Raw genomic sequence first — 11,019 nt, 5'->3', positions numbered from 1 at the left:
CCCAATTTCAGAGACATGAACAATGTTAACATTTTAAAACTATAATCTTTTGAAAATTTTATATTTTTTTGGAATTAGTTGGAAATATTTACTTTCATTTATTCTCCCTATTTTTTGATAGAAATTTTATATAGAAAATGGAAAAATATGCGGGTGTATAATTGGGCTCATTTTGAGTTATGCGTGATATATTGGGCTGATTTAGTAGGTAAACTTGGTTTTGTTTCCTTTAAATTCCCAATATTTTCCCTTGAGTCTTCTCTTTTTCAATGATACTTTAAAAATGGAGGGAAATTTAATGAATAATGTTGCAAACAACATCTTTTCAATAAACTCCAAACTATGATTTGAATGTTAGATTTCAAGATTTGATGTCAACAGATGACAAATAACGGTGATGCGGTCATAAAGGTGGAAGAATAAGTGTTGGTGCCGATTTCAATGGAATACCACGCGGATGTGGTTCTCAGTGATGTGATTCCTACCTGAAAAATATGATGGGATCAAGACAAGATATGCGTGATACCATGCGTGAGAATAGAATCAATACACAAACCACTAGCCTCGCCACCGAAATAGCAGTCCAAGCCTCGCCAGCCAACCAACGCGGCCCAGCCAAGCTTACGCCCGCAACGATTGAGATCCAAACCTATTAGGTTTCGAGATAATGTTTCCAGCTAAGAATGGATCTGCGAAAAATAATATCTAATTTGATTAGTTTTTTATGTTTATGCTTTTATTTGTCAATTCTTTGTCGGAGTCAGCATCACTAGTATCTTTATGTAACTTAGTTACCGACACCACCGTTGTCTTTACCATCCAAGTATAGTATTCAGTTCAACATTGAGATTATGTCTGCAATTTATTTTGATTTTGTGTTTTGCCCTTTTTCAAACTATTATGTACTCTCATCATTCCATTATAATTGTCACTCTTATTTTGGGCACTGATTTTTAAAAATGTAGAGAAAAGTTGGTTGGAAAAGTTAATGGGACGTGGAACCCATTTTTTTATATTGATTTTATAATAAAATGTGAGTGAAGTGAGTTAGTGGAATGTGGGACCTACTTACCATTTATGGTAAAAATGAAGTGTGACAATTACTGTGGAACGGGCCAAAATGGAAAAGAGTGACATTTATTGTGGGACGGAGGGAGTAATTCCATAGTAATAGAGTCATTTTACCATTTTGGTTTGTTCCATAGTAATAGAGTCATTTCCCTTTTTAGTAAAAGTCAACACATTTTTCCACACCTACTTTATTCTCTCATACTTTTTTTCTCTCTTCATCTCTCTACCTTTTCATTTTCCACTTTATTCTCCCTTTACTTAACTCATCTAACACAATTTTTCTTAATTGCCGTGCCGAAAAGAAACGCATCCAATACTATGAAATGGAGAGAGTACAATATGCTGAGATTGAGATTTTGTGTTATAACGTACTATCTTTACTTGGGAAAAGTGAACAATATTAGTTATCACAATTTAATCAAGAAACATCTCCACGACTCCACTGATATGAAATAAGTCGAGCAATTTTGATTTATATTAAGAGCTAATTCTCATAATTTAAGGGACTATTTTCAGGGTGTTTTTTAAGGCTGAAACTCCAATTCTTCATTTTGGTGTTGTGGCCGTAAATAAGGCCCAAGGCCCAATTTTAGAGGCCTGAACAATATCGAGTACATTATTAAACTACAATCTTTTGAAAATTTTATACTTTGGTGGGCAATATTTACATCACCAATAGTTAACTCGCAAAGATTTGGAACACTCGTTATAACCAAATTGTTTTCCTTTCCCTTGAGTGTCAATGAACTAGACTTACACAAGAAATCTCCAGAATTTGGAACTAGGTGCAATTGCTCATGTACAAAACTCTCAATTTTGGTAGATCAACCACTTTGACAGACTCAACAGGTCTACACGAGTAATTGTGAATTTGTGATACTACTATTCATCGAAAAGTGATGTAGGCGGGAACAATCTTTGAACGATAATCACTATCTTCAATAAACAATTACAAATCGATGCACATTTTTAATAACGTAACTACCATACACTATAATAAATATTTTTTGTTTTGTGTCTATAATCAAGGGACAACAAAGTTGAACTCACATCACGTTAAAAAATCACACAAAACTAGCAAAGAAAGTGCATTAATATTATCTAAACTCGAATTCAACTTGATGAGGTAACTGGGATTGAAGTTGTTGCATATGGGCCATATGAGCTTATACCTTAGTCTTATTCATATGTGGAGAACAAGTATTTATCTTTTGATATGCATCGCAACAAACTCAAATATAGGTCATCAATTTGATGATATCTGTTGCAAACGATCCTTGAAACTTTAACATTCTGAGACGTTGGTGTGGGCATCGAAAAACATGTGATGATCCATCGCCATAAATTTGCATATGAATTTCATATATTTAGGATCTTTCACATATATATAACTGCATATATCCATGTGTAAGAAATCATAAAATACACTTTGAATTTATACCAATAATATGTCAACCTCGAACGTGAACATCTGAAGAAGAGGACATGCCGATGTTATAGATGTTACAGGCACAAGACAGTGGTGCGCATGTTGACGCGAAACTAAAACGTGCAACTCCTTTAGGCTAGGCATATAAGGAAGCCCTTTCCTTAAAAGCATCTGCCAAATTAAGACAACCTTATAAATGACAAAATGTATTAACAAGCCAAATAATGCTAAAATGCATTGAACAAATGATAATATGTAGCATAACATTTCCCTAGCTAATTATTATATGTATATAAGAAAAAGAGTAAAAATTTCAAAAACATAATGACATTTGGCAAATTAAGTTCAAAAATCATCCAATGATTTCTCATTTAAGATATCATATGAGAACAAATTCAAATTTCATGAATGTTGGTTTTTAAACTAAAATTCCACAAAACTCTGTGCAATGTCTAACCTTAGGTTTCGAGCATGGGATAGACAATATGAGTTTTTGGAGATGGGAAGTAAAGCAAGATAGTGTTGAAGCAAAATTGGGCACATTAAATCTTAGGCTTCCAATTACAAAACTTGAACATTCTTGAACCGTAGGGCGCCTGGTGTTGCATGGGAAACAACTTCATAAAGATGTGGAGCTGAAATTTCGATAACGAATTTCCCAAAGGTGCATCCACGTATCCGCAGACATGAACATGAGACGTGAAAGACGATTTTGTGATATTGAGTTCCCTCACCAAGGGACAATTTTTGAGGAAATAAGAGATGTCTTGACCACTCACTTTCACAGCTGCGAGAGACAGCACCTTGAGATATTTCATAGGCCTCATCTCTTGCACCAAATCTTCTAACACAACCTCACGCCTTCCACTCTTACTCATACAGTGGAAGTTTAAATCCAATCTCTCAGCTTGTTTCAACTGCGCGAATTCGAGCCGTTTGGTGATTGTGCTCCGTGCTGATTTGTGTACGTAAATCGAAATTTTAAAGTGTTTAATGAAAAGGGCTTGGTGTGATTGAAGAACCGAATTGACCATTTTGACATGGTGGCACGTCTCGGCATGCCATGAGTTGCGATTGATAAAATGGGCGTCTGGGTTGTAAAAGTCGAGATTAGAAGTGTGCTTCCACGAATGCTACCATCGGTGAGAAATAAGGCAAGTGGCTGCAGCTTGTCTCAAGGGTAGGAAAGAGAGTACTCCCTCCGTCCCCCAAAATTCGTCACCATTTGACCCGGCACGAGTTTTAATAAATGTAATAGAAAGTGGGTTGAAAAAGTTGGTAGCATGTGGGTCCTACTTTTATATATTAGTTTTATAATAAATTGTGAGTGTGAATGAGTTAGTTGAATGTAGGGTCCACTACCAAAAATGGTAAAAGTGATGTTGGTCTCTGGAATTACAAAGATAACCACCGGGCGTAATACAACCCAAAAGAAAGAAAAGGAGAAACTGAACTAAATGAAATTACAACGTAAGAATTCGAAACAAAGCACCGTGAACTAAGTTTAGCCGAGTCGAGGAGGCCTCTTCCCGCAAGACGAAATACGCCCCGGTAGTGCTCTTCGGTTTGGCGTGTCGTCCCCAAAGGTAAAACGGCTACGTCTCAATTGATGCAGCACCGCAATCAGTAGAGCTCCGGCGAACTGGATGGAGGAGAGGGCAGAGCTTCGACAGAAGGACAATGCAGAGAGTGAGAGAGCTTATGATGCAGAATGCTTTGGAATGTGTTGTGTCCTAATGCAGTGGTATGGCTAGCCTATTTATAGGCCAAGCCACCATGCAGGGTCAACCGAGCCATGAAGGCTCATCATGGCAGATTCGTAACCGACGTCGGTTACAGGCGTGTGGCAGGAGTGTGCCATCCGTGTGTGGAGCGTGTGGATTTCTCACGTGGCAGCCGTGACTGTGCCTCGCTTGACGACGTGTCAAGCCACTTGGATTGCTGACTCGGCGGTGGTCCAAAAAGAATAGTTTGGGCCAAGCCCAAAGACCACCCAAAGACCAATTGCCAAGATCCAAGTCCAAGATCAAGATCAAGATCGAGATCGGGCTCGGGCCCGCGGCCCGCGCCCACGTCCACGAGCATGGGCTCGGGCTCGGGCGGGCGGGCGGCGGCGGCGCGCGCGCGTGTGCGCGCGTGTGGGCTTTTTCACCCATCTTAATCCACTATAATTATTAAGTAACATAAAGTCACTTAATTTAAACACATTAAAAGATGTGTTACTTCTCCAATGTGGGATAATTAACACTTAGTTAATTATTCCCTAAGCTCACACTTAAAGCTTTAATTAAAAGCTAATTATGCCCAACTTTAATCCACTATTTCTCACTCACCGGAAATCGGATTAGAGAAAGTGAATATACTACATTTATCTACGTAAAATGTAGATCGACGCTATGTCATTTAATTTCACAAACTTAAATGTCTCGTCACATTTATTATTTGGTCAAAATCATTGACCGGGCATATTGTACACCATGATTTCTACAATCCCCCACATGAGTGGAAATAGCCAAATGCATATGCATGCAGACACAAGCTCAACCCTCGAGAGGTATATAAACATAAGGATAGGTAGTTGTTGACTTTGAACCTTCCATAGTCGACACCATCGGATACACAGGCGGCTTAGTAGCGCGATGCTTTGAACTAATCCCCCACGGCGTGCACCGAGACAATGGTGTTAACGCTTAAACACCTCAACCTCATCCGTTCTCACGTTTTGTGTCCATTGCGGTCTTGGACACCACTTTGGATTCATAAGTACTTTTTATGAAGCGACCACACTTCGCACTTACATAGGTGATTCTTAGTCAAGTATCTTGCCATACTTGGTCTCTTTGAGAACTCCATCTCTTTGAGATCCTTAAGAACCATTAAAAGTCATAGACTTATCCTTTACCACTAGGCAAGTTCTCCAACACTCTATTGCTCTTAGGGAATAGATATAGTTGAGTGTTTCTCTTGAACTCTCATAGCTTAGTTGTCCCTTTTGAACCAAGTTCTTGGGATCTCCAGTCATCATGGTTGGGTTACCACTATGATAATTCTTTAGTTTGTGGATTTCAAACCCATTCCCTCTAGCAACTTATTCATTTGATCACGGTTTAACCCTTTGGTTAGCGGATCCGCTAGATTATCTATTGACTTCACATAGTCAATTGTAATCACCCCTGTTGTGATCAAATGTCTCACGGTGTTATGTCGTCGACGGATATGTCGAGACTTACCGTTGTAGAAGCCATTGTTTGCCCTTCCAATAGCCGCTTGGCTATCGCAGTGGATCAGCACTGGTGGCACAGGCTTAGACAGAAATGGAATATCTTCAAGGAAGTTCTTAAGCCACTCGGCTTCCTCACCAGCCTTATCTAAGGCAATGAACTCCGATTCCATTGTTGATCGGGCTATACATGTCTGTTTTGTGGATTTCCACGAAACAGCGCAACCCCCAATAGTAAAGACGTATCCACTTGTTGAAAGTGAGTCTTTATTATCAGATATCCAATTTGCATCACAGTACCCTTCAAGTACCGGGGGGTATCTCGAGAAGTGTAGCCCATGATTTTGAGTATGTTTTAAATATCTCAAAACCCTCACAAGAGCTCTCCAATGCTCTTTGCTTGGATTGCTCGTGTAACGACTCAACTTGTTCACGGCACAAGCAATGTCAGGTCGAGTGCAATTAGTCAAGTACATAATGCACCCGATGACCCGTGCATACTCTTCTTGTGCAACGGGCTCGCCTTTGTTCTTGCTCAAGTGAACGTCGAGTTCAATTGGAGTCTTAACCGGCGCGCCATCATAGGCTTTGAATTTATTCAATATCTTCTCAACATAATGTGATTGTGTTAAGATGATTCCATCATTTGTTCTTAGAATCTTCATTCCAAGAATTACATCGGCTAGACCCATGTCTTTCATGTCAAAATTTCTTTTTAACATGGCCTTTGTATCGTTAATTACTTGAGTGTTGCTACCCAAGATTAACATATCATCAACGTATAGACACACTATAACATGACCGTTATTAGTGCTTTTGATGTAGACACATTTGTCACACTCGTTGATTTTAAACCCATTTGATAACATCACATTATCAAACTTCAAGTGCCACTGCAATGGCGCTTGTTTCAGTCCATATAGAGACTTTACGAGCTTGCATATCTTTTTCTCTTGGCCAGGTACTACAAACCCTTCGGGTTGTTCCATATAGATTTCATCTTCTAGTTCACCATTTAGAAACGCGGTCTTTACATCCATTTGATGAATCTCAAGATTGTGCAATGCAGCAATAGCGAGAAGCACTCGGATAGATGTAATCCTTGTTACAGGTGAATAGGTATCAAAGAAGTCATGTCCTTCCTTTTGTTTAAAACCCTTTACTACTAGTCGGGCTTTATACTTATCAACTGTTCCATCGGCCTTAAATTTCCTTTTAAGGACCCATTTGCAACCTAGAGGTTTCGCACCTTCAGGTAGATCAACCAACACCCACGTGTGGTTTAGCAAAATTGAATCAATTTCGCTTTGAACAGCTTCTTTCCAATGCAACCCGTCTGGGCCATCGAAGGCTACTTTTATAGATGTCGGTTGTTCATCTAACATAAAAGCAATGTAGTCAGGACCAAATATTTTTGGTGTTCTGACCCTATTACCACGTCTTAGTACTGTATCATTTGGATCGGGCCTTGCACGCTTGCGCGACTTAGGTTCCTCATCCGCTGATTTAGAACTAGTGGCTTCTTCTTCCACTGGTTTAGAACTAGTGGCTTCTTCTTCAATTCTTGTCTCAGAATTGGTTACGACTTTTTCTTTGTCTTTGCAAGGAAATATATTTTCGAGAAATACGGCATTCCTTGACTCAATTGTTGTCCCTACTGTTATAGTCGATATTTCAGACTTGTGAACAACAAATCGATATGCACTACTATTAAGTGCATATCCAATGAAGATGCAATCAACCGTTTTAGGTCCAATTGTAACTTCTTTGGGCGGAGGAACCATCACCTTTGCCAAACACCCCCACACTTTGAGGTATTTGTAGGATGGCTTCCTTCCCTTCCACAACTCATAAGGAGTAACATCTTTTCCTTTGAGAGGGATTTTATTCAAGATATAGTTGGCTGTCAAAACAGCTTCCCCCCACATGTTATGTGGTAATCCTGAACTGAGTAGCAGTGCATTCATCATCTCTTTTAGAGTTTGATTTTTGCGTTCTGCAACACCATTAGATTGTGGTGAATATGGAGCAGTTGTTTGATGAATTATACCACTTGCGTTGCATAACTCCTCAAACGGGGCTACATATTCTCCTCCTCTATCGCTTCGAATCATTTTGATTTTACAACCAAGTTGATTCTCAACTTCGTTCTTATAATTTTTGAACGCCTCTATTGCTTCATCTTTACTTCTTAAAAGATAAATGTAGCAATATCTTGTGCAATCATCTATGAAAGTGATAAAGTACTTTTTACCACCTCTAGTTTGCACCATCTTTAAATCACATACATCCGTGTGAATTAATTCAAGGGGTTTTGTGCTTCGTTCAACCGAGTGAAACGACAACTTAGTCATTTTTACTTCAAGACAAATTTCACATTTATCTTGGATATCCACTTCATTAGCCTTTAGTAAGTCTAAATTCACTAATCTTTTAATGGCTTTTGAATTTACATGTCCCAATCTACAATGCCACAAATTTGAACACTCAGTCAAATAAGAAAAAGTAGATGCTTTATTTTTATTGGCCAATGGCTTTGCAACACTACGAGTTGCCACACTAAGCTTGAAAAGCCCGTCGGTTACATAACCTTTTCCGAGGGATTTTCCAAACTTATACAAGACAAACCTATCAGACTCAAATACAAGTTTAAACCCCTTATTAACTAGTATTGATCCTGACACTAGGTTCTTGCGGATGTCCGGGACATGCAGCACATCCTTCAAAGTGATAGTTAGGCCAGACGTCATCATGAGAATCACGTTGCCAACGCCGAGGACTTCGGACGATGCTTGATTCCCCATGTTGATTTTCCTCCCTTCAACAGCAGTGTAGGAGGCAAACTTGCTCCTGTCGGAACAAACATGAGCAGTAGCGCCGGTGTCGATGTACCAGCCTCCCTTGTTATCAACAAGGTTAACTTCTTCAGTCACCACTGCAATGAGGTCATTCTCATCCCAGTCCTTGAAGTCTTTTTCAACGACGTGGGCTGCCGGCTTCTTCTTCTTGCTGCGGCAGTCTGTAGCAAAGTGGCCTGGTTTGCCACATTTGTAGCTGTCGCCTTCAAACTTCTTTGGAGGCTGCTTTCCCTTCCCTTTGTCGCTTGGACGGTTTGGGCGAGGGCGTTTGTTGGAGGGACCGCCCCGCTCCAACAGATTGGCTTTGGCTTCAAGTAGGGTGAAGCCCTTAGCCTTCTGGTCGCTCTTGCGCACATCTGCCTCTATGCGCAACTTCACGATCAAGTCTTCAAGGGTCATTTGCTTTCGCTTGTGCTTGAGATAACTCTTGAAGTCCTTCCAACTTGGAGGGAGCTTGTCAATGATCGTGCACCTTAGGAACTTATCGGGCAAGGTCATCCCTTCAGCCACTAATGCGTGGATGATCATTTGGAGCTCTTGAACTTGCTCCATGATGGGTCGAGAATCGACCATTTTGTAGTCCATAAACTTGGATGCTACAACTTGTTCAGTCCCTGCAGTATTATCTATGCTATACTTCTTTTCTAGGCTTTCCCACATTTGTTTAGATGTGGTTACATTGGAGTATAGATTGTACAAACTATCATCTAAAGCACTTAGAATGAAATTTTTACAAAGGTAATCTCCTTTCCTCCAAGCTTCATAATCTGCCATGACTTCGAGCCTAGTCTCTTGGTCGCTTGGGACGGGCGGCTCGTTCTCCGTGAGGAAGTTGGCGACGCCCAATGTTGTCAAGTAGAACAACATCTTTTGGTACCACCGCTTGAAGTCAGATCCTCCAAACTTGGGTGGTTTCTCGGCAGGTGGCATCATTCTTGATGCCAAAGGTGCCGCACTTGGTCCATGGAATGAACCAATTCCGTTGCCCCCGAAGGAGCCAACAACATGGTTGGGCATAGGGCCCCCACCATTCATGTTGGGCATAGAGCCCGCCATGGTCGTACCAGCCCCGAAGGGACTAGCACCCGCATGAGACCCGAAGGCCCCAGCATTCGTGTGAGACCCGAAGGCCCCAGCACTCGATCCATTAAAGGACCCGAAGGAACCACTAAAAGTGGAACCAACCGAACCACCAAAGGTGGAACCACCAGTGGGCCCAAGGGGGTTAACGAACTCCCAAGGGGTTGTTGATGAAGAGGGATAGTGCCCGGGAGTAGGCATCATCGTCGGAATCGACGACGTGTTGACCGGTCCAGTGGTCGCCATGGTTGAGGGAATGGCGGCGGTGGCGTTGGCAGCAGCAGTGTTGGATTCAGTCGACATCTCTAGCAATAGGTGTTAAGTTTCGAAAGTTCTTAGGTTCAGTTTAGAGTCCAAATTCCGTCAAAGGCAAGTTATCTCGTCTTGCGATTGTTGGTCTCTGGGATTACAAAGATAACCACCGGGTGTAATACAACCCAAAAGAAAGAAAAGGAGAAACTGAACTAAATGAAATTACAACGTAAGAATTCGAAACAAAGAACCGTGAACTAAGTTTAGCCGAGTCGAGGAGGCCTCTTCCCGCAAGACGAGATACGCCCCGGTAGTGCTCTTCGGTTTGGCGTGTCGTCCCCAAAGGTAAAACGGCTACGTCTCTATTGATGCAGCACCGCAATCAGTAGAGCTCCGGCGAACTGGATGGAGGAGAGGGCAGAGCTTCGACAGAAGGACAATGCAGAGAGTGAGAGAGCTTATGATGCAGAATGCTTTGGAATGTGTTGTGTCCTAATGCAGTGGTATGGCTAGCCTATTTATAGGCCAAGCCACCATGCAGGGTCAACCGAGCCATGAAGGCTCATCATGGCAGATTCGTAACCGACGTCGGTTACAGGCGTGTGGCAGGAGTGTGCCATCCGTGTGTGGAGCGTGTGGATTTCTCACGTGGCAGCCGTGACTGTGCCTCGCTTGACGACGTGTCAAGCCACTTGGATTGCTGACTCGGCGGTGGTCCAAAAAGAATAGTTTGGGCCAATCCCAAAGACCACCCAAAGACCAATTGCCAAGATCCAAGTCCAAGTCCAAGTCCAAGTCCAAGTCCAAGTCCAAGATCAAGATCGAGATCGGGATCGGGATCGGGCTCGGGCTCGGGCCCGGGCCCGGGCCCACGTCCACGAGCGGGCGGGCGGCGGCGGCGCGCGCGCGTGTGCGCGCGTGTGGGCTTTTTCACCCATCTTAATCCACTATAATTATTAAGTAACATAAAGTCACTTAATTTAAACACATTAAAAGATGTGTTACTTCTCCAATGTGGGATAATTAATACTTAGTTAATTATTCCCTAAGCTCACACTTAAAGCTTTAATTAAAAGCTAATTATGTCCAACTTTAATCCACTATTTCTC

The sequence above is a fragment of the Salvia splendens genome, chromosome 15, assembly GCF_004379255.2.
Source record: "Salvia splendens isolate huo1 chromosome 15, SspV2, whole genome shotgun sequence".
In the NCBI taxonomy this organism is placed as follows: Eukaryota; Viridiplantae; Streptophyta; class Magnoliopsida; order Lamiales; family Lamiaceae; genus Salvia; species Salvia splendens.
This window is presented reverse-complemented; position numbering follows the sequence as displayed.